Genomic DNA, 25,508 nt, shown 5'->3' on the forward strand with positions numbered 1-25,508 from the left:
AGGTGTCTTCCCCATAAACAGGGGGTAACTTCCTGTGAATCGATATGTCAGAGTCATCGCCGGTCTTGAAAAGGAACTCCACTCCATCACCGACAGTTGTCGCAACCTGAAATCTACTTCAAGGTCCATTATGGCTCACCTGTAAATAAAAGATAATACTTTTATACACGAACTTATAGCTAAATGTTCCAAGTGAGTTCACGAAAAATTTCATTCTCCTCCTGCAAAAAATAAAAAAATTTGAGACGACTGTGCAAAACTTTTTGAACGCTCTTTGTATGTCGCAGACGTTGGCTCCGGTGTCGACCAGTAGAGTGGTAGCATGAGGGCTTACAGGCCCTCCCAGTAAGGTGGTGATAAAGTCGTCGCATTGAACAGAGATCGATGACAAATTTGTAGCAAAAATGGTGGTGAATATTACGCTGTACTGGAATCCTGAATAAAAACCAACCTGCTTTCCGAAAAAATGTGTTACATTACTCAATGAACGTCCATCGTAGATGAACGTTTCGCATGCATCTATTTTGCAACGAACACGACTAGACCTTCTTTAAAATCTCTCGGACTACAGTCGTGCGTCGAAATACAGTTCCCGATATCAGTGATACTGTTTGACGGCCTCCCATAATTTCGTAAAAAAGCTCAACGGATATTCCATCTGAACCCGCTGATTTCCCTTATGCTACTTGTCTTATCGATTCAAGAATGTCTTCCTCCATGAAGGGGCTGCATTGTCTTCCTCCATGAAGGGGCTGCACAGTGACCGATTATCTTGGACATCGAGGTTGCGTGTCAGCTTCTTTGTAATCGGTAGCAGGCTCTGCATAGAGGTTTAGAAAACGTTTTTTGAGCTTCTTGCAAAATGCCTTTCTGATCTCTCACCACATTATCTTCGTCCGTTTGTACTTCTTTTACCATCAGTTGATTCCTCCTTTGTTGTGTCTTAGAAGATGTTACAAGGATGTTTCTTCTTGCTCGACTTCATGATGACTTTGGATCTTTCATTCAGACCATCAAGCTGTTGCAATTTGATACGTAAAATTTTTGCCTTCACTTTGTTAATACTTTACTTATCACACGCAAAGTCTGTATGTCACGGAGACATGAATAGTAGCAATTTAACGTGTCTTCTTGTTCTCTCCTTTTGCAGCTTGGAAAGCGTATTAAAAACTTCCTATTCCTTGGCTTTGCCAGCTTTACCCACCAGTCCAGTGCATTGGGATATTTCTACATTTGCTTTGTACAGGTCCGCCATACGCTATGAAATTCGTGTTCTAGTGGTCTGTCCAACAGGATACTGACATTAGACATCCATAACTCTCTTGCACGTGTGATTTGCTGTGGCTGCCTCTTGGGATACGTCACATGACAGCAATGGTCAGAGAGGCTGAGGGGTGCTCAAATGGCTCTGAGAACTATGGGACTTCATTTCTGAGGTCATCAGTCCCCTAGAACTTAGAGCTACTTAAACCTAACTAACCTAAGGACATCACACACATCCATGCCCGAGGCAGAAATCGAACCTGCGACCGTAGCGGTCGCGCGGTTCCAGACTGTAGCGCCTAGAACCGCTCGGCCACACCGGCCGACTGAGAGGTGCTATTTCATAATTAACTACATTTGTTTTTAATGGCCATGTTACATATTCCAACCAGCCTCCTCGCCGATGTATTCGTTACTTAGGTGTATGTCGGTACCACAGCATTTGTAGGTTCCCAAGTATCCTGAAAGCCAAGATTTTCAACGAACGTCTTTAGTTCTGCCGAAGTACTGAAGTTTGCAAGTTGATCAATAACATTTAATACACAGCTGAAATCACCGACTAAGAAAATTTTCTGTGGATACGTCCGGAATCCAATTGCTATTTCCGAAAATGGAATTCCTTCTCTCACAAGTATACTTGTCCCGCAACAACTAGCTCTGGCAACATTCAGGTAATATTCGTAGCCTGTCACCAGGACTTCCTCTGTACAAACTTCTTGTAAGAGAGCCACATCCACAGCATAGCAATAAAGAAAATCAACAGGTACTGATATTTTTGTTTGCCGGCCGCTGTGGCCGAGCGGTTCTAGGCCCTTCAGTCTGGAACCGCGCTGCTGCTACGGTCGCAGGTTCGATTCCTGCCTCGGGCATGAATGTGTGTGATGTCCTTAGGTTAGTTAGCTTTAAGTAGTTCTAAGTTCTAGGGTACTGATGACCTCAGATGTTAAGTCCCATAGTGCTTAGAGCCATTTTAATCATTTTTTATATTTTTGTTTACTCTTTAGTTTATTTATATTTATTGTGGCAGTGGTCTAGGTCTGACCCATAAATCCTAGCATATTTGAAATAGATAGAAAAGAGGAATTAAAAATCTGCCGGTGATTCTGGAGGTTCATCTGCTCAGGATCTGTATTTCTGAATGCCACTTACTCTCCCACGTCCTCAGGCTCTCTTGCGTAGACAGCTTTAGCTGCTACGTCTTCTCAATCTTTGTTTTCAGCCTTCAGTAACACTTGGGGTGTCAGTAACATTTCTCACGGCCTTTCCTTGTTTTTGTAATGACGATATCAGTTGTCTGCCTCCGGCCCTTCCCCTGGTAGCGACCTCTTCGGTTATATCATTACACTGTTTTATGAGACACAATTCTCAGGCAGCTCCTTCATTTGCAGTCCGCAGAGTAATTAACAAACGCATCTGCGTTTGCTACATTTTCTTCCTAACCTATTTGTCTGTTAATCATTTTCCCCCATCGTAGTTTCCGTAATTTCCTCCCTCTTTCCCACTGACAATTGATGACTAATTTATCGCTTGATCAAGGTTACCTGTGACGTCCACTTTATGCATTCCTTGAGTTTCTTCGGTTTGTTCCAAGCTACTTGCTTTCTCTTTTGTTTAAGTCTGTTCATTCGAATTTTCTGTACTCTGTTGGACCACGTAAAATGCGCCAATTTGTGTCATAGCTGGCTCTGCTGTGCTCGCTATTTCCACTTCATCTACACTCCTGGAAATTGAAATAAGAACACCGTGAATTCATTGTCCCAGGAAGGGGAAACTTTATTGACACATTCCTGGGGTCAGATACATCACATGATCACACTGACAGAACCACAGGCACATAGACACAGGCAACAGAGCATGCACAATGTCGGCACTAGTACAGTGTATATCCACCTTTCGCAGCAATGCAGGCTGCTATTCTCCCATGGAGACGATCGTAGAGATGCTGGATGTAGTCCTGTGGAACGGCTTGCCATGCCATTTCCACCTGCCGCCTCAGTTGGACCAGCGTTCGTGCTGGACGTGCAGACCGCGTGAGACGACGCTTCATCCAGTCCCAAACATGCTCAATGGGGGACAGATCCGGAGATCTTGCTGGCCAGGGTAGTAGACTTACACCTTCTAGAGCACGTTGGGTGGCACGGGATACATGCGGACGTGCATTGTCTTGTTGGAACAGCAAGTTCCCTTGCCGGTCTAGGAATGGTACAACGATGGGTTCGATGACGGTTTGGATGTACCGTGCACTATTCAGTGTCCCCTCGACGATCACCAGTGGTGTACGGCCAGTGTAGGAGATCGCTCCCCACACCATGATGCCGGGTGTTGGCCCTGTGTGCCTCGGTCGTATGCAGTTCTGATTGTGGCGCTCACCTGCACGGCGCCAAACACGCATACGACCATCATTGGCACCAAGGCAGAAGCGACTCTCATCGCTGAAGACGACACGTCTCCATTCGTCCCTCCATTCACGCCTGTCGCGACACCACTGGAGGCGGGCTGCACGATGTTGGGGCGTGAGCGGAAGACGGCCTAACGGTGTGCGGGACCGTAGCCCAGCTTCATGGAGACGGTTGCGAATGGTCCTCGCCGATACCCCAGGAGCAACAGTGTCCCTAATTTGCTGGGAAGTGGCGGTGCGGTCCCCTACGGCACTGCGTAGGATCCTACGGTCTTGGCGTGCATCCGTGCGTCGCTGCGGTCCGGTCCCAGGTCGACGGGCACGTGCACCTTCCGCCGACCACTGGCGACAACATCGATGTACTGTGGAGACCTCACGCCCCACGTGTTGAGCAATTCGGCGGTACGTCCACCCGGCCTCCCGCATGCCCACTATACGCCCTCGCTCAAAGTCCGTCAACTGCACATACGGTTCACGTCCACGCTGTCGCGGCATGCTACCAGTGTTAAAGACTGCGATGGAGCTCCGTATGCCACGGCAAACTGGCTCACACTGACGGCGGCGGTGCACAAATGCTGCGCAGCTAGCGCCATTCGACGGCCAACACCGCGGTTCCTGGTGTGTCCGCTGTGCCGTGCGTGTGATCATTGCTTGTACAGCCCTGTCGTAGTGTCCGGAGCAAGTATGGTGGGTCTGACACACCGGTGTCAATGTGTTCTTTTTTCCATTTCCAGGAGTGTATTTTCTCTGCATTATTCGTTTCTTGTACCTGCTCGACTTTACTCTCTTGACGGGACTGCAAAGCAATGACTACATTTCGCCTAGGCAAAATGGTTGCTTACGTGCTTGTCTTCTGGGAGACCGTGTCACTAGGAAGTTGTGTCGGCCTTCTGCTACCACAAGAATCGCTCAATCCCTTCGTTGAGCTGCAGGCTGGACAGGTACGGGGCTTACATTCATATGTTACAAGCGCTCTGTGGCCGCAAATAAACGGATAGGACGGGACATGCTCTTGCTGATCCACTCTGGCCACCCTGATTCCATTTAGTTTGCCAAGTAACTATTGCTCTGGCATCGTAGACAGGGCCATAACTCTCCAGACTATCTCTCATTTTATCAGTTGGATCTTCGAAGGGCAAATTGTACGTTCTGGCAGACTTGAAGTCTAAACCAGAATAAATAACAGTAACTGCGCTAACTGAACCATCATCGTCCTTAAGTTTACAGTGCCTTTCTTACGAGGGCTATTCGGAAGGTAAGGTCCGATTGGTTACGAAATGGAAACCACGGTGAAAATCAAAAATATTTTATTTACAACAATTAGGTACACCTTTCAGTTAATTCTGTACAGTCGCCGATCTGACTCAGACATTTGTTGTAGCATTGTACCGACTTTCCAATACGCTCGTCATAGATGGCAGCTGCCTGTGGTTTCTACCAATTCTCTAGGCTGATCTGCAGCGTGTTGTCTGTGCCAAAATGTTCATGTGAGCAGAAACGAAACTACGAGGCAGCCAAGTCCGGGTTGTATGGTGGGTAGTGAGACACACCCAATCGAAAACGCTGCAGGGGCGTCCTCATTGCCCCTGCCGAGAATTGTCATGCAGAAAAACTCGTGACACTTATGCTGTGTGGGTTGCATGAAATCAGGCGAAATCTCTCACAGGCGCTCATACTCTGCAGGAGTCACTATTTGCTGAACACCTTTACATGCTCAGTGAGCGCTCAAACCTGAAAAGAGCGTAGTGGTGCGATCGATCGACTAGCGTACTAGAGACACTGACCAACACAACCATGCAGAATTTCATCGGAGTTTCACTGTGGTTACCATTTTGCGACTGTTCGAACCTTACTTTCAAAATGGCCCTCGTAGATTTTTTTTTTCACAAACTTCAAAATTGATACATTTTCTTTAACGTTATCCATTTGAGCAGTGAAAAATTCGTCATCATGCAGTTTTAATTCATCTATCAATCAATTCCAAAATGAGAACGGAGAGGGGCGTAAACTATTTCTCTCAAAGGTAAACCTCGACGTTGTTTTCCTTGACCAAGGTGTTTTCATTGTACTTACTATTGCGAAGGAATGCTACGACAGGAGGCAGCGAGCACGCTCGGTGTAAACACGGCCTCCTATGACTCAATCGCTGAAGTCGCGCGGGATTAGCCGAGCGGTGTCAGGCGCTGCAGTCATGGACTGTGTGGCTGATCCCGCGGAGGTTCGAGTCCTCCCTCGGGCATGGGTGTGTGTGTTCGTCCTTAGGATAATTTAGGTCAAGTAGCTTAGGGACTGATGACCTTAGCAGTTAAGTCCCATAAGATTTCACACACATTTGAACATTTTTCAACCACTGAAATCGACCGGCAACACTTTTTAAATATAAGCAAAACGTATTTTACTAGCGGCGAAATACGTTTTTTACTTGTGAATCTCTTGTAAGCCGCAAGAACGAAATTGGCAGGTTTTTACTTACGTCGTCAGAAAAGGCTGCAACAGCTTCCAAAATTGCAATGAAAGTGGCGCTTTATCACAAGATGCTGCTTTATTTCCTGTGCTACAATGGCTATCGCCTTGTGATATTACGATATCTTGGCCTGCACAGACATTTCACGATTCATGCTCAACAACAACGCTGTTTCTCTTGTGATGTCATGAACGCTATCGAATCAGCACAGCAGATACCAGTCTGCCACAAAGGCCAGGTGTGGAAGCGTACGCCGTACAAACAATAGCACAGCCACTCTCTGAACCAGTCACCTTACACTGAGGTGACAAAAGTCATGGTTTACCTCATAATATCGTGTCGGACGTTCTTTTTCCCGGCGTATTGCCGCAACTCTACGTACCATGGACTCAAGAAGTCGTTGGAAATATTGGTTCCATTCCATGCTGGCCGTCTGTTACACAACAGGTTATGAATTTCTTGGAATTGCGAAGTCTTTTTTATTTATAGGAACTGACGCTTTTCGCCCTTTAGGAGCATCAGCAGATTGGCATAAAAATTGATGTGGAAAACTAACATTCGTCTACTAATACCCACATATGGCATTAAGATAACATTCCTTGAAATAAGGTAGTCCCGGTTGCAAAATCTTTTTTATTTACAGGAACTTTTATGTTAATGCCATATGCGGGCATTACTGGACGATTATTGGATTTCCACATTAATTTTTACGGCAATCTGATGACGCCCCAAAAGGGCGAAACGCGTCAGTTCCTGTAAATAAAAAAGACTTCGCAACCGAGACTGTCTTATATCAAGAAGTCATTGGAAGTCCCCTACAGAAATATTAAGCCATGCTGCCTCAATAGCCGTCCGTAATTCCAAAAGTCTTGCCGGTGCAGGATTTAGTGAACGAACTAACCACTCTATTATGTCCCATAAGTGTCCGATGCGATAGACGTCGGGCAATCTGGGTGGTCATATCATTCCCTCAAACTGTCCAGAATGTTCTTCAAACCAAGCGCGAACAATTGTAGCCAGGCGACATGGCGCATAGTCATCCATAAAAATTCCATCGTTGTTTGGGAATATAAAGTCCATGAATGGCTGCAAACGGTCTCAAAGTAGCCGAACATAACCATTTCCAGTCAGTTATCGGTTCAGTTGGACCGGAGGACCTAGTCCTTTCTGCATAAACACAGTCCACACCATTATGGAACCACGACCAGCTTGCACAGTGCCTTGTCGACAACTTGGGTTCATGGTTTCGTGGGGTCTGCGTCACACTAGAACACTACCATCAACTCTCACCAGCTGAAATCGGAACTCATCTGACAAGGCCACGATTTTGCAGTCCTTTAGGGTCAAACCGTATTACCAAAGGCACTCGCGTCGGTCGTTTGCTGCCATGGCCCATTAACGACAAATTTCGCCGCACTGTCCTAACGGATACGTTCGTCTTACGTCCCATATTGATTTCTGCGGTTATTTCAAGCAGTGTTGCTTGTCTGTTAGCACTGACAACTCTACGCACACGCAGCTGATCTCGGTCGTTAAAAGAAGGCCGTCGGCCACTGGGCAGTGAGAGGTAATGCCTGAGATTTGGTATTCTCAGTACACTCTTGACACTGTGGATCTCAGAATATTGAATTCGCTAACAATTTCCAACATGTAATGTCCCATGCGTCTAGCTCCATCTACCATTCCGCATTCAAAGTCAGTTAATTCCCATCATGTGGCCATTACCACGTCGGAAACCTTTTTGTACCTGAGTACAAATGATAGCTCCGCCAATGCACTTTCCTTTTATACCTTGTATACGCGATACTACCGCAATCTGTTTATGTGCTTATCGCTGTCTCATGACTTCTGTTACCTCACTGAATGGTTGGAGTGACGGGATTATTTATCCTTGCTTAGCGTTTTTTAAATTTCTCCTCCGAATTTTGCAATGATTTCCTCGTTGTTGTAGTCCTGTACATATACTTAGGTCAATCCGAAACGCAAGAGCTATTCGTGAAAAATGAGCAACAATGTACATGTACAGTCGTGCTCAAAAGTATCCGAACGACCTGAATTGCATTTCGCCTGATTCGAATGCAACCCACATAGCGCAGCTGTGTAGCAGGTCCTCTAACCGCCCCTCGGTACAGTCGTTTGACTATTGAAAATGGTTCCAACAAGTCACCACTAGAAAACACTGCTCTGTATCGCAATAACTCAAGATGTAAAGTAATACCAAGATACTACAAATATCAGGGAACATCTTATCACAGATAAGACGGTTCTTTAGGCTTGTAAGTTCACATTTATTACAATAAATGACATACATGAAATGTTACCACTCTCATTATTATGCCAGAAAGGTAATTCACGTAGTAAGTTCGTCGTATTCATCATTTCCTCTTCAAAATAACATACCGTACTTATTATTTAACACAAATGACGTTAAAAATTTAAGTTATTCACTAGCAGCTAGTTGAGAATATGTACGAACTTCAAATGACACGACGAACCGTCTCGTTCTGCATATGGATTCAAACCCAGGTCATGCAGACTAAGCAAAGACTTCGTGACTGACGAAAACTAACAGTCATTCCTGACTAGGCATACAGATTGTATTGTACACCTTACAGACAATTTTTTTTTGTTTAAGACTGTATTTGCAACACATATTGCACGCTGAACACTCAGAAAAATTAACAAAACAAAATTATTTTATGAGAGCAACGTTAGCTACAGCGTCCGAAGTATTCATAGTATTGTATATGCGTGTGTAAATGTCTTCCAATGCCCACTCAAAGAAGACAAGGATACACAGGCTAGCTGCAGTATTGTAAATACGCCTCAGTTTGTGGATGAACTCAGACTTAGGTTGATAATCATTCTGAGTGTTTGGCAGTACTGTACCCATTGGCGCTAAACTTGTTTTCAACCAATGATTCCCACAGCTACAGGAACATTACTTGTGATACCTCTTAGACAAAATACATATGCAGTGCTATAAGACGAAAAGATCGACCTGACTCAAACTGTGGGAAGTTTGTCTCACAACCTTCGTACCTGGGTAAAGAGCTTTTCCTATTTGAGATATCTGTGAATATTGCTGCATAAGACGATTTAAGAAGAAACTAAATTCCTTCAGCTACGACAATGCTTAAAGAAATCGTCTTAACGGCGCTAAATCGTGTTATGTGAATCGTTTACTGGCTGTACTCTGCCGCATTTCGCTGGTTGGAAGGAAAAAATCTTACTGACAAATTTCACACAATGAAAAGGCGGACGAAATGTCTCCCACTGGAAGGTCATGTTGTTCTATTTAAATGATTACAAAATCAGCTAAAACAAACAGTGAGGTTGTCAGTATAAGCACATTACTGTTGTCAGAATGAAGTTGCGCTACCCACGGCCTGTAATGATAAAGGGCCCGTTTAGGTCAGGCATATTGTTTGCAGAAGTGGAAGAGACAGCACCACTAAATTCCACAATCCGCATGCATTGCATACACACAGAAATTACTGTTACAGTGTACTATTGGAGCCCAATAAGTGAATTGCATATTTTCCGGTGAAAAAGAGCACTGGCAAACAGTCTTCGCTACATTAGGTTACTTAAACTGGTGTCACTCTGAGCTAGAATTTATGTTCAGCGACTAAGTATAAGGTCAATGAGTCGGATGTGGGTTTTGCAACTGTGAAATACTTTCCTACATTACAGAAGTGAATATTGAATCTGAACTAATAACGTGAAAATTTTGAACTTTGATAGCTTACAACGAAAATCTTTCTGTTTATTGCAAAGGAAAACAATTGATTTTCTAAAATATTCTGTGCCATACACAACTTTAAACAGGTCACGTCGACCAAATCTTGTGGAAGAACTGACAGCGACGTATAACGGAAGGCAGTACGTTCCCTTGGCTTTTGGTTTGACAGTATTCGACAGCCATTTCTAGGCGCAAGTAAATTAAGAAAGGCAGCGCGTTTTTTGCTATCGAGTAACGTCTTCATCAATTACTTTAGTTATAATGTAATCTGCGAGTAATTGCTGATGTTTGATATTAACATGAAAAAGGCTCCGTAGACAGGGAAAGAACCTCTTCTTGGGCAACTACTTCTATAATGACCAAAAGGTATTAAATGATCTTCAAGCACGTATGTTCCAGCAACGGTATGAAGAAAATCATAGTAACAATGACGGTAGTAATCGAATTATTCGGTAACTTCAAACTTCACAGTGGATTTTCTCGAACTAAGAGATTTGCTGAATCAGTGAATATTTCAAAATGGCTTTACATCGAGGCTATGATGCCTAGAAGAGCCTTTACGTCCTGCTGACATGAGAATAGCATAATCTCCACGTCAGAAGATTGCTTCTACTTAACCATTTAATAGACTCGCATTTTTTCCACCGTGACTAATTTTGTGAGCTAAGGACATCATGCGTTACAGCACAGTCCTGGGGCTGGGAAATGTGGCCACGATGGTCTGATGGAACGAACTATCACAGGTGCGTGGGTTCAGGCATTTACTTTTAAGAGGCACACACAGATTTACTTTACCTCTGGTAACCTCAAGAGAAAGACGTTATAATCCAGAATCCGCATTAAACATCACGTTCCTTCATTACCAATTGGGCAGAGCCGGTTTACGTTGGGAAATGACATAGGCGGAAGTCATGGTAAACAGAAATACTGCCTCCAGTAAACTTACTTACATTAGAAAATTTTATTTTATTTTATTTAAAGGAAAAGGGCTCTTATTTTTCTTGTACTTGATTGAACTAGAGACGTTGAAAAATTTGGTGCTGGACTGTGATTCGAATTCGTATCTCATCTTTCGAGGATCTGAATCTCTCGGAACAGTATAGTTCAATCATTTCGTTCCTTTTCCCAAGACTTCAGTCTTCTCTAGGTCTGCTCCAAAGGTAAGTATGTGGGTCCGAATCCTGATCCAGTACAAAAATATTCATTTTTTCATTTCAAGCCCTATCACGTGCATACCAATCTGCTAGTGAAAATTAACGTGCATTTTTAATGTCTGTTCATGTGTTGCCAAAAATCGCAATAGGTGTCGTTATTTCTGCTCAAACACGCACGCATCTTACTGTTGGTGAGTAGGCAAGTGTTACTTAAGCTATATTCGTGGACGATAAATTAGGACGGTAGGTGTGCGGTTCGATGGTCGCTCAGGCACAAAAATTTGTATTCTTATTTTAGATTCAAACATCTAGCAGCTGGTAAGAAAAACCGATACGTAACATTTGATTTTACTTAGTTAACAATTCGATTGCGTGCTGGGTTCGTATCTCCGTCACAGAACTTCACATCATGCGCTCCATCTTTAAATGCATGAACACTCTATTCCTTCTGAATGGAGGTATATCGCACATCTCTCGTGGTTAATTAATAGGGACGAAAGGGTCTTTCTCTCTCACTCTCTCTCTCTCTCTCTCTCTCTCTCTCTCTCTCTCTCTCACACACACACACACACACACACACACACACAGTCTTTTTTTGTTTTTATTTGTTTGTTGTGCTCAACTATCGGCGAGGCACGAAAACGTTCGTCAATGATTTCCGTAGTTTTCAGTACACTTACGAAAGATATATAAAAACAACTATGAGAGTTACTGATTTATGAAGCTTAGTTTGCAGTCAGTTCTGAGTATTATTAGTACCTACGCTCCAGTCCCTAAACCCAGTTACAGATATGTGAATCAGACGGATTACGTATTCCAGGCGGTAGCAGCCGCGTCTTTGAGACGCTAGCTGTGGCACTTCCCAGCCTGCTGTAGGATCACATCGGTTCGTCTTCTTCCTGCTGGTAATGTAACTGAGATTTGGCAACAAAGCAAGGTATATTAGGCAACTCTGTGATCGACGAGTTACTTCCTGGTGTGCACAGATTAAGCCTCAAAGTTCACTTGATTTTTCCTGTCATTTCCATTGAATAATCTGAGTTATTATTAACGCTTGAGCTGTAACAAAAGATTGTAAATTTACGGTTTTCAGCCCAGGAAAGTCGTTGCACGTGAAAATTGCATCTAATCTCGTCCTTTAAATATCGGTTTACGAGTTCTAGCCACAACTGGTCTCGTAAGAGGGGACCTATGCCTCTTACCTAGCTCTGTGCCGGCCGAAGTGGCCGTGCGGTTAAAGGCGCTGCAGTCTGGAACCGCAAGACCGCTACGGTCGTAGGTTCGAATCCTGCCTCGGGCATGGACGTTTTTGATGTCCTTAGGTTAGTTAGGTTTAACTAGTTCTAAGTTCTAGGGGACTAATAACCTCAGCAGTTGAGTCCCATAGTGCTCAGAGCCATTTGAACCTACCTCTGTGGAAACGTGCTAACCTGCGAGAAAGCGTTTGTTATGGTCTGCGGTTCCAGTCTTGCTGAGTGTAACGTTTTTATCCCTTCTGTGAAAGAGCTACAAGCAGTCAGATGACACATCGATAAGGAAATCGCAAGAAAATACGTTCGGCTCATAGTGCAATGGTGAAAAACACAATGCTGCACAACAGGTAACGCCTCTTTCCGCTGCTGACAAACAAATTTTGGGTTTCTAGGAATACATAACTTTATTTATGAAATGCCACATTTGCATACCGCTTGAGTGCATGGCACAGCATACCAATCAAACACAGACCCAATCGAAATCTAAGTGATTAGTATTTTACTAATTCGTGCCGATAGAGACACGCTTGTGTACAGATACTCAGTTTTATTGAAACAGACTTTCGTCGTAAAGGATGTTATTCCGAGCTGCTGGTGGAGAAAAATTCGGTAGCTGACGTCTCTTTGTGTGTAGTCGACAACGATATGTGTGGGGCTCGATTCCCAGTCAGCACTGAACTCTTCGTCATATTATTTCTAGTTCAAACATGCTCACATGTCGCTGCTGGTGCAACAAACCCATCTTTAACGTTCGTTTTCTCTAGAATATAACAGCGATAGGTGCCAGGTTGGAGTCCTGGGAAAGAAAAAAGTAATGTTTCGTCTCGTCATTTCAGTTAAAACATCTAACTACTGCCGAGAAAATCCGATATGTCACAGTTGATTGTGCTTCGATGACAATCCAATTAGGTTCTGGGTTCGAATCCCTGTCCAACACAAAGCTTTACCTCACGGCATTTCAAGTAAGTTACTTGTGAAGAAACAATATTTAACATCTCTCGTAGGTCGTTAACAAGGACAATAGATACTGGGTAGGAATTCACTTCCGCTAACAATGTTTACGTTATGTAATTTAAAGTTGATATTTGCTAACAGATACTGTCTAAAATCGAGGTATATCACTCTCTGTATGCCTAGTCAGGAATGACTGTTAGTTTCCGTCAGTCACGAAGTCTTTGCTTAGTCTGCATGACCTGGGTTTGAATCCATATGCAGAACGAGACGGTTCGTCGTGTCATTTGAAGTTCATACATATTCTCAACTAGCTGCTCGTGAATAACTTAAATTTTTAATGTCATTTGTGTTAAATAATAAGTACGGTATGTTATTTTGAAGAGGAAATGATGAATACGACGAACTTACTACGTGAATTACCTTTCTGACATAATAATGAGAGTGGTAACATTTCATGTATGTCATTTATTGTAATAAATGTGAACTTACAAGCCTGAAGAACCGTCTTATCTGTGATAAGATGTTCCCTGATATTTGTAGTATCTTGGTATTACTTTACATCTTGAGTTATTGCGATACAGAGCAGTGTTTTCTAGTGGTGACTTATTGGAACCATTTTCAACAGTCAAACGACTGTACCGAGGGGAGATTAGAGGACCTGCTACACAGCTGCGCTATGTAGGTTGCATTCGTATCAGGCGAAATGCAATGCAGGTCGTTCGGATATTTTTGAGCCCGACTGTACATGTACGTATACATGGATACTCTGCAAATCACACTTAAGTGCGTGGCAGAGGATTCATCGATCCATCTTAACAATTCTCTATTATTCCAATCTCGTATAGCGTGGAAAGAACGAACACCTAACTCTTTCAGTACGAGCTCAGATTTCCCTTATTATATCATGCTGAACGTTTCTCGCTATGTAGGTCGGTGTCTATAAAATATTTTCGCATTTCAGTGACACTCTCTCCCATCTTTTGCGAAAATAGAAAACGTACTGCCTTTCTTTGCACTTTTTCGATGTACTCCGTTAGTCCTATCTGATAAGGATGCCGGTAAGGATCCCACACCGTGCAGCAGTATTCTAAAAGTGGACGGACAAGCGTAGTGTAGGCAGTCTCCTTAGTAAATCTGTTTACATTTTCTATGTGTCCTGCCGATAAAGCGCTGTCTTTGGTTAGCCTTCCCCACAACATTTTCTATGTGTTCCTTCCAATTTAAGTTGTTCGCAATTGTAATTCCTAGGTATTTAGTTGAATTTATGGCCTTTTGATCTGACTGATTTACCGTGTAACCGAAGTTTAGCGACTTCCTTCTAGCACTCATGTGGATGACCTCACACTTTTCGTTATTTAGGGTCAACTGCCAATTTTCGCACCATTCAGATATCTTTTCTAAATCGTTTTGCAGTTTGTTCTGATCATCTGATGACTTTAAGGCAACGGCCTTGCCGCAGTGGATACACCGGTTCCCGTGAGATCACCGAAGTTAATCGCTGTCGGGTGTGTTCGCACTTGGATGGGTGACCATCCAGACCGCCATGAGCTGTTGCCATTTTCCGGGGTGCTCTCAGCCTCGTGATGCCAATTGAGGAGCTACTCGACCGAATAGCAGCGGCTTCAGTCAAGAATACCACCACAACGACCAGGAGAGCGGTGTGCTGACCCCACGCCTCTGCCATCCGCATCCTCCACTGAGGATGGCACGGTGATCTGATGGTCCCGGTAGGCCAGTCGTGGGCTGAAGACGGAGTGCATCTGATGACTTTATTAGTCGATAAACGACAGCGTCGTCTGCAAACAACCTAAGATGGCTGCTCACATTGTCTCCAAAATCGTTTATAAAGATAAGGAACAGGAAACGGCCTATAACACTACCTTGGGGAACGCCAGAAATCACTTCTCTTTTACTCGATGGCTTACCGTCAGTTACTACGTACTGTGACCCCTCTGACATGATGTCACGAATCCTTAAGAAAGCATTTTCACCATAAGCCGCTTGTGTGGTACAGTGTCAAAAGCCATCTGGAAATCCAGACATACGGAATCGATCTGAAACCCCTTGTCAACAGCACTCAACACTTCATGCGAATAAAGAGCTAGTTGTGTTTCACAAGAACGATGTTTTCTAAACCCATGTTGACTGTGTCTCGATAGACAGTTTACTTCGAGGTAATTCATAATGTTCGAACACAATATATGTTCCAGAATGCTGTTGCATATCGACGTTAATGATTTGCCCTGTAATTAAGTGAATTACTCCTGCTACCGTTCCTGAATATTGGTGTGACGTGTGCAACTATCCAGTCTTTGGGTACGGATCCTTCGTCGAGCTAGCGGTTGTATATGATTGTTAAGTATGGAGATACTGCATCAGCACTCTCTGAAAGGAACTTAATTGGTATACAGCCTGGACCAGAAGACTTGCTTTTATTGATTTAAATTGCTTCACGACTCTAAGGATATCTACTTATACGTTACTCATGTTGGCAACTGTTCTTGATTCGAATTCTGGAATATTTACTTCGTCTTCTTTAGTGAAGGCATTTCGGAAGACAGTGTTTGGTAACTCGGCTTTGGCAGCACTGTCTTCGAGAGTATCTCCATTGCTATCGCGCAGAGAAGGCATTGATTGTTTCTTGCCGCTAACATACTTCACATACGACTAGAATCTCTTTGGATTTTCTGCCAGGTTTCGAGACAAAGTTTCGATGTGGGAACTGTTATAAGAATCTTGCACTGAAGTCAGCACTAAATTTAGACTTCTGTTAAAGATCGCCAATCTTGGGGATGTTGCGTCTGTTTAAATGTGGCATGTTTGTTTCGTTTTTTCTGCAAAAGTGTTCTGACCCGTTTTCTGTACCAAGGAGGATCAGCTTTGTCGTTTGTTAATTCACTTGGTATAAATCTCTTAATTGCTGCCGATACTATTTCTCTGAATTCAAGCCACATCTGGTCTACTCTTATATTATTAATTTGGAATGAGTGGAGATTGTCTCTCAGGAAGGCGTCAAGTGAATTTTTATCTGCTTTTTAGAATAGGTATATTTTTCGTTTATTTTTGGATGTTTTGGGGGTTACAATATTCAATCTCGTTACGACTACCCTGTGTTCACTAATCCCTGTATCGGTTTTGATGCTGGTTATTAACTCAGGATTATCTGTTGCTAAGAGGTCAAGTGTGTTTTCACAACCGTTTACTATTCGCGTGGGCTCATGAACTAACTGCTCGAAATAATTTCCAGAGAATGCACAATTATGGGTGATGTTATATGCATTCCTTCGGAAATAAACATGTATTTTCGCCAAAATATCGATGGTAAATTAAAGTCACCACGAGCTATAACCGTGTGAGTCGGGTACGTGTTTGAAATCAGAGTTTTCTTTGAACGTTTCAGCAACTGTATCATTTGAATTGGGAGGTCGGTAAAAGGATCAAATTATTATTTTATTGTGGTTGCCAACAATGATCTCTGCCGATACTAACTCACAGGAACTATCTACTTCAATTTCGCGACAAGATAAACTTCTTCTAACAGCAACAAACACGCCAACCGTGTTATCCTGTCCTTTCGTAACTCCGTTAGATTGTTTGCAAAAATTTCGGCTGAGCTTATATCCGGCTTTAGCCAGCTTTCAGTGCCTATAACGATTTGAGCATCAGTGCTATCTATTAGCGCTTGGGCCTCTGGTACTTTCCCAACACAGCTACGACAATGTACAACTGTTATACTGATGGCTCCTGTATCTATGTTCTTTTGTGTTCGGCCTGCACCCTTTGTGGCTAAAGCCCTTCTTGTGTTTTCTCGAGACTCTCTAACCTAAAATCTGCAGATTTCTTCACCTTCTTCTCTCTCTCTCTCTCTCTCTCTCTCTCTCTCTCTCTCTCTCTCTTTCACACACTCTCTCTCTCTGTGTGTGTGTGTGTGTGTGTGTGTGTGTGTGTGTGTTTACTAACTCACAGACCACAGCTTACGTGATAATCAATTGTCTCATGAAAATGAAACATTCTTCTCATGGCGGAGGCGATGAATAACGAATAGGGCAATATAGGGAAATGTTAAATATGTAGATCTGCGACAAGTTCGTGCATGTCGCGGGTTCTATTCTCTCAGTCCTGGGAGGGATGCCAGCTTATTTACATAGTAATGCAGACGCCGACCTGAGCACACCAGGGAGTTGGTGGCGGTAGTGTGTTCCCGCCCCTTTGAGAGTAAGCAGCTCGCCTGGTCCGAATACATTATTTCCCAGGTATTCGCTTTCTTGTTCCTCGCCCCCTCTAAGAACAACTGCTTTTCGCTGTCGAGATACCGTGCAGCAGCATAACTGTAGGGAACAATGTAATCGCTGAAGAAGTACACCTTTCTCTGTCGGTGGCACGACCTTCTTACATCAAGGATAGAGACTTGTTAATCTAAACCAACGTCTACATCTTCATTCCGGAAGCCTCTTTACGGTGTGTGACCATAGAGTAAATATCTCTGAAGTGAGCATTGCGTTCTGCGCATGTTGTAAACATTAAACCAGGATAGTCACGTGTTTTCGGGACTTCGCTCTGCGTGTGTGCTTTCCGCAGAGCTCGAAGTTTATAATATCAATAGTGTTTCTTGTGTTTTCATTGTTTGTTTATAGTGTAATAGCGATGGTGAATTACTGTTGTTGCTACGGATGCAAAGAAAAATATGTGAAAGGAGGGATAGTAACTTTTCATGGGTACTATGTTTAAAAATTTCGAGACGCATTATAATTAAGGCTTGATTCTGCAGACCTATTTTTCTACGATTTTATGACTGTATAACAGACATTACGCCTCGTACAAAAGCTTACAAACAATCGCTTCCTCTCGTAAATTTGCTAGTGGAACAGGAAAGGGAATAGTTAGTTGTTTCAGCAAATACTATCCTCCATGCATTTATCAGTGACTTGTCGATTATGTATATAGATTTGAAAGACGGGTGGCAGATAAATTCAATAGAGTGGGAGTCTGTAATTATCTTCGTATAATATGTGTGTCCAAACCTTTTTGTTTACTATAAAGTTGCAGTAGGAGACCATGTTAAGTGTGTCTAGGACATGAAGAATGATTATGTGTGATTTATATTTTAGTTTCCCGAAGGATGAACAACGAGAAAAGACGTGGCTCCAGAAAATAAGGAGGAGTAATTTTGTCCCCACAAAATATTCCAAAGTATGTTCAAAACACGTCGAAGAGAAATGTTTAGACAGAGTAAAATTTGGATGTGTGTGGCTGAAGGTAGTTGCTATACCAACTATTTTTAATTTTCAACAGCACCTACTACCAATTTCTGCATTCAGCTTAAATACATTTTCTGCACAAATCAAATAAAAAAACACAATAGTGTAGCTAATCAAAGTACACATTCATCTTCTTTGGTGTATTTTGCCTTCAATTTATTTTCTTCGCCATTTGACTGAGAAGCGTAAGATATTAGTAAACATGTCCCCAAACTCTTTCATTTGTGTCACTTTCCACTTCCCTTAATGGTGATATAGGTTGACTGTTACATGACCAACTGTATTTGCTTTACAGTACATTTATTCTCCGATCGCCTTTTCTCCCCCTTCTTACTCAGTCTACTATTTATTTAATAAACTGGGAGCAAGGACGTAAAATGCGTTAAATAAACACTTCAAAGTGTCACCAGCAAGAAAAATTGTGCTTCAGGTCGCAAAAACGAGAAAATAAATACGCAGAAATAGCAGAAAAGAGAACGAATTAGCAGGGATATAATCGCTAATGTGTGGCAAATTCCGTGTTTTTCAGACACTTGCAAAAGTACTAGCGTATTGTCAAGTCGTTTTGCAAGACTATCACTGCAAAAACGTACGTCAGGCTCTGTAATACTATAAAGTGCCGTATCATACCGAAAACTACCAAAAATCGAGTGCATCTGAACTGTGACACCTATTGCAAAGAAGCAGAATGCAATATCACTTGCCCTTAAAAGTTACGTAGATGGTTAATTCCCGGTATCAAATGGATACTGTTAAAATGTCTGCGCGACATATATAAATAATCCACGACACGTACGAAAAAAGTCCGTCTGTACTAGGGATGTAGTGACATTCGAAACATACAGGGCGCTATACGGACGAACACACGACGTCCCGAGAACACGTGACCAGGCCGGCAACGTAAGTTGACAATAGAAATTTGTTCTGCGCACGTGAATGTTCACTCCAGAGATGTTTACTCTATGTGTGTGACGTAGGGTAATTTGTCTAGGACTGTCACTTCCCCACTTTCCTGTTCCAGTTGAGAATGGTGTGCGGTAAAAGTGACTATTGGTGAGTCCCGTGAGAGTTCCAATCTATCTACTTATTTTACAAGTCATACGTAAGAGATAGCAATATATCTGTTGACTTCCTGAAATGGGTTCCGACAGTAAGCTTCACAGTGTTGCATAAAGCCTCTCTTGTAACATCTGCACTGGAGTTGTATGAGCATCTGCGTGACGCTTTCGCGCTTAATAGCCGAACCTGTGATAAAACGTGCTACTTTTTACTGTATCTTCCCTATTTTCTCAATCAGTGAAGCTCCCAATATGCAGAAAAATACTCACGTACTGGTAGAACGAGGGATCTGTCAGCTGCCTTTTTCGTGGGTGATGAAGTGTTCCTTATTATTTCTTCCCTAGTTTATCCTCGTTTAATTGATAATATGATGATGTATAATAAGAGAAAATAATTTCATTTATGAAAAGGGAAACCATCTAGTGAAATATAATATTCGCCGAAGATCCAAAGAACATATCTGATCCAGCGATATTTCTTGGAACTGTATAGGTAGTGAACGTAAAGCAACTGAAAAATTTGAACGTGTTCTATTCATTTGTTAACTCGTCTCTTGCTCGTAGGAGCTCAAGCTGAGCAAATGTAAGTACGGTAACCTCTTAATTGTTTGCTGGATAAATGTTATTTATGTCTACAGATTTTGCCGAGTCCTTCATTAATTAGAACTACCACCTTGCTCTTTCTTTATCATTTATTCAATCTACTTTGTGATTTCTATACGATCCAGGGATAAACAGGCGAGGTTGACGGCGGATTGTTCGGATACGAACGACCGGACACTGTTGGTGTTCTTTCGTTGACTGCTTTTCAATTAAATGGTTCAAATGGCTCTGAGCACTATGGGACTTAACATCTGAGGTTATCAGTCCCCTAAAACTTAGAACTACTTAAACCTAACTAACCTAAGGACATCACACACATCCATACCCGAGGCAGGATTCGAACCTGCGACCGTAGCGGTCGCGCGGTTCCAGACTGTAGCGCCTAGAACCGCTCGGCCTTTCAATTAAAGCCAGAATCCCTCGGAGATAGTTTATACGATCATTAGTGTTGTGTGGTCAACACGCTTTAAACTGTTCCGTTCGCGTAAGCTCACATATTTAATGTGTACAACTTCTGCCACTGATGGTTCGGCTACCATGCAGTCAAAGAATAACAGGTCTAACAGGTCCTTCCGCGTATGTATGAACAAAGGAAGACTGAGGATCTTTTAGATGACGATCAGCTTGGCCTTAGGAAACGTAAAGTCACCGGAGAGGCAGTTCCGGTGTTACGCTTGATAATGAAAGCTATACTTACAAGAAGTGTTTGATAATATAAAATCGTGCAAACGATAGGGAGTGAACACGGATAATATACAATACGTATAAGAACCAAGAGGGAACAATAGGAATGGAAGAACAAAAACGAAGTTCAAAAAAATGTTCAAATGTGTCTCAAACGTTATGGGACTTAACTGCTAAGGTCATCAGTTCCTAAGCTTATACACTACCTAACCTAAATCATCCTAACGACAAACACACACACACATGCCCGAGGGAGGACTCGAACCTCCGCCGGTACCAGCCGCACAATCCATGATTGCAGCGCCTTAGACCGCTCGGCTAATCCCGCGCGGCAAAAACGAACTGCTTGAATTACAAATGGTGTAAGACAGGGATGCAATCTTGTGTGTCTATTGTTCAATCTACACATCAAAGAAGCAATGACGGAAATGAAAGTTAACGCGTGGGTTGCAATTCAGGGTGAAAGGTTATCAATGATAAGATGCGCCGATGGCATTGCTACAGTCAGTGGAAGCAAGGAAGAATTACAGCAGCTGTTAAATGGAATGAACAATCTAATGAGTGCAGAATATGGATTGAGAGTAAACCGGAAAAAAGACAAACAAATCAGAAGCAGCAGAAATGAGAACAGTGATAAAATTAACATCAAAGATGTGAACCACGAAGTAAACTAAGTTAAGAAATTCTGCTACCTAGCAATAAAATAAAACTTGACGGACGAAGCAGGCAGACTGGCACATGGAAAGAGGAAATTACTGTGCAAGGTAAGTCTACTAGTACCAAACATTTTTGAGAATTTGCGTTCAGGGCACGACAATGTATGCGAATCAAGAGCTATAGGAAATCAGGAACAGAAGAGAATCGAAGAATTTGAAATGTGGGGCTATAGATGGATGTTGAAAATTAGGTAGACTGATAACATACGGAACGTGGAGGTTCTCTGCAGAAGTGGCGAAGAAAGGACCATACGGAACTAACAAGAAGAAGGGGCCGGATTTTACGTCTTGTGTCAGAAATTCAGGGAATAACTTCCATGGTACTGGAGGGAGGAGCAGAGAGTAAAAACTGTAAAGGAAGACAGAGATTTGGAAAACATCCAATAAGTAACTGAGGACGTAGAGTCCAAATGCTACTCTGACATGAAGAGATTATCACAAGAAAGCGATACGTCGCGGCCGCTTCAAAGCAGTCAGAACTGACGACACGAAAAAAAAATGTGCAATTCATTAGACTTGTTCATGTTGAGAGTCACCTGCCAATGACCACACCAAACGTGGATCCTTTGCAGGTATGCCTGGATTTCACTGTAGTTTTATAGTGTTGTGATTCCCCGGTATCTAGGAGCAGCATACGCGAAAGCCTCGTGGAGCTTCCGACATTTTCTACTATTCATGTGCCTAGCAATAACTGTCTAACAGTCCGCCGCGGTATGCTCCAAGATGCTTTCAGTCTGAAGATTTCGCTCCATTAATAATGACATGGTGTGTTCTGTTTGTTACTAACTGTTGAACCCAATGATAAAGCTCGTCTAGTATTCCACGCGCTCGCATCTGGATGAACTGTAAAGAATGCCTTCCGAGGAACGCGTAAATAATCTGTGCCCCGTCATGTATCGCCTTGCGGGTCTCGTGGACGAAGAGAGCGAGCTGTGTTTCGAAAGATCAGGTCCACCAAACGCGAGATATGACCTCAAAAAGAAGCAGTGGACTGTAAAAGACGGGCGACACGTATAATAGCTCTACTATTTCGAAAAAGAAGTCAAGACAGCCTTTTCATAGAAGTGAAATTCTTGGCTCTAATTTGGTGCAAACAATGACGCATTACACACCTCCGCTTTCTTCTACATAATGCAATAATTTTAATTTCGCGGGTTGAAGAAGACCAATACATTCATTAATCTTCGGTTTGTATCTTATGTATTCACTTGAACAAAAATACACATATCAAAAAAAGTTTTGCATCACCCCAGTTCCCAGAACTCCTGAAGATGGACGTTGACTGTGGATATTCTGTCACAGACACAGTGCCTTTGACTGTTCAGAGATGTCACTAAACCCGCCCAAAGATGTAAACAATCATGCATCAGCAGCGCCTGTTAGACGGAGGGGGTCCGACAGCTGATCAATTCCAGTCATTCCACCAGGAAGGAGGTACACGGCTCGTGTTGTCTGTAGTTAAATCATTCATAGACAGTCAGTACCGCAGTTCGATGGCGACCGCATTGTTATTTTGTGCCAGGAAGGGCTCTCAACAAGGGAAGTGTCCAGGCGTCTCGGAGTGAACCAGAGCGACATTGTTCGGACGTGGAGGAGATGCAGAGAGACAGGAAATGTCGATGACATGCCTCGCTCAGGCCGCCCAAGAGCTACTGCAGTGGATGACCGCTGTCTACTGTTTATGGCACGTAGGAACCCCGAAAACATCAACACCTTGTTGAATAATGCTTTTCGTGTACCCACAGGACGCTGTGTTACGACTCAAACTGTGCGCAATAGGCTGCATGATGCGCAACTTCACTCCCGAGGTCCATGGCGAGGACCATCTTTGCAACCACGACACTATGCAGCGCTGTACAGATGGGTCCAACAACATGCCGAATGGACTGCTCAGGATTGGCATCACTTTCTCTTCACCGATGAGTGTCGCATATGCCTTCAACCAAACGGTCGTCGGAGACGTATTTGTAGGCAACCTGGTCAGGCTGAACGCCTTGGACACACGGTCCAGCGAGTGCAGCAAGGCGGAGGTTTCCTGCTGTTTCGGAATGGCATTATGTGGGGCCGACGTACGCCGCTGGTGATTATGGAAGGCGCCGTAACGGCTGTGTGATACGTGACTGCCATGCTTCGACCGATAGTGCAACCATATCGGCAGCATATTGGCGAGGCATTCGTCTTCATGGACGACAATTCGCGCCCTCATCGTGCACATCTTGTGAATGACTTCCTTCAGGATAACGACATCGCTCGACTGGCCAGCATGTTCTCCAGATATGAACCCCATCGAACATGCCTGGGTTAGATTGAAAAGAGTTGTTTATGGACGACTTGACCCACCAACCACTCGGAGGGATCTACGCCGAATCGCCGTTGAGGAGCAACAGTGCCTTGATGAACTTGTGGATAGTATGTTAGGACGAATAAGGGCATGCATCAAAACAGGAGGACGTGCTACTGGGTGTTAGAGGTACCGGTGTGTACATCAGTCTGGATCACCACCTCTGAAGGTCTCGCTGTATGGTGGTACAGCATGTAATGTGTGGTTTTCATGAGCAAAAAAAAGGGCAGAAATGATTTTTATGTTGATCTCTATTCCAATTTTCTGTAGAGGTTCAGGAACTCTCGGAACCGTGGAGATGTAAAACTTTTTTTGATGTGTGTACATCTCTGCTGCGGAATCATTTCAATTTGTCACAAACGAAAGAAGAAATAAATGAATGAATGTGCAAAATAATATGGTTCTCTTCCTGTGGCACACTTGGGAACTGGGCTAGTTCAGCAAGGTTCGCAGAAGAGCTCCTGTGAAGTTTGGAAGGTAGGAGACGAGGTAGTGGCAGAACTGAAGCTGTGTGGACGGGCCGTGAATCGTGCTTGGGTAGCTCAGTCACTGGAGCACTTGTCCGCGAAAGGCAAACGTCCCGAGCTCGAATGGTCCGGCACACAGTTTTAATCCGCCAGGAAGTATCATACCAGGGCACACTCCGCTGAAGAGTGTAAATTTCGTTCTGTCCTCTTATCTTATTTTGAACCCAGCGCACACCAGCAGAAAAACACATGCCGGTCACTACTGACGGGACTCGTGCTTAACATGTCAAGACCAACTTATTAGGTTAGTCACAAGATGTAAATCGTACAATAAATTGCCCAAGATGCTAAAAGAGATTACTAAAACGATCTTATTTTAAAAGGGCAGTACAGTTTATACAGTGGACTAGCTAGATACTTTTTAAAAAAAAAATGTAATATAAGTAATAAAATTGTAAACAGCCGACCAGTTGCAATGGATAAAGAATTCTTTACCTAGGTTTCAACAAATTTAAATTTGTCTTCTTCAGAAGGTGGCCTAAGGACAATGAACATCATAGCTTACATTAGAAAGGTATGAAACTTAAGTCAAGAATAGATTTTAACACAAATTAGAGAGCTCTTGCGTTACAAAAATATGAGAACGACGACTGGTACTTACAATTTTACATTAGAATGGACTGATGTATCATCGCCGTTTTTACAAATGTCTGCATAGATCCATTTGTCAAAATTAAAATATAGCCCTAAAAATAGGGTTTGTCACGTAAATATAAATTAGTACATGGATGTTGCAGAGCTCACAACAGACTGAGTGTAATCGGCCAGCGTAGTTACTCTGCGGCCAGGGCAGGTGGCGCTCATGGCGCGAACCATGTGCCGATTGGCGTACAAAAGCAACGTGTAAATTATCAGTATTAATACCGTCCTTAGATAAAGTAACAATAGAAAGAAGGAAAGCGTTTAACACTCCCGTTATAACAGTATGGGAGCATTGGTACAATTAATGTAGTTATACATCAAAAAGGCAGATGGCGCTTACGCCGAGAGAATTACGTACAGTGGCATATACAGCCAGAATATAAAAATTACATTACAATATTAGTGAAGCCCACACACGGTATATATGTCAGAACTTTAAAATTGACAA

Source organism: Schistocerca serialis, chromosome 5 (assembly GCF_023864345.2).
Source record: "Schistocerca serialis cubense isolate TAMUIC-IGC-003099 chromosome 5, iqSchSeri2.2, whole genome shotgun sequence".
NCBI classification, from domain to species: Eukaryota; Metazoa; Arthropoda; class Insecta; order Orthoptera; family Acrididae; genus Schistocerca; species Schistocerca serialis.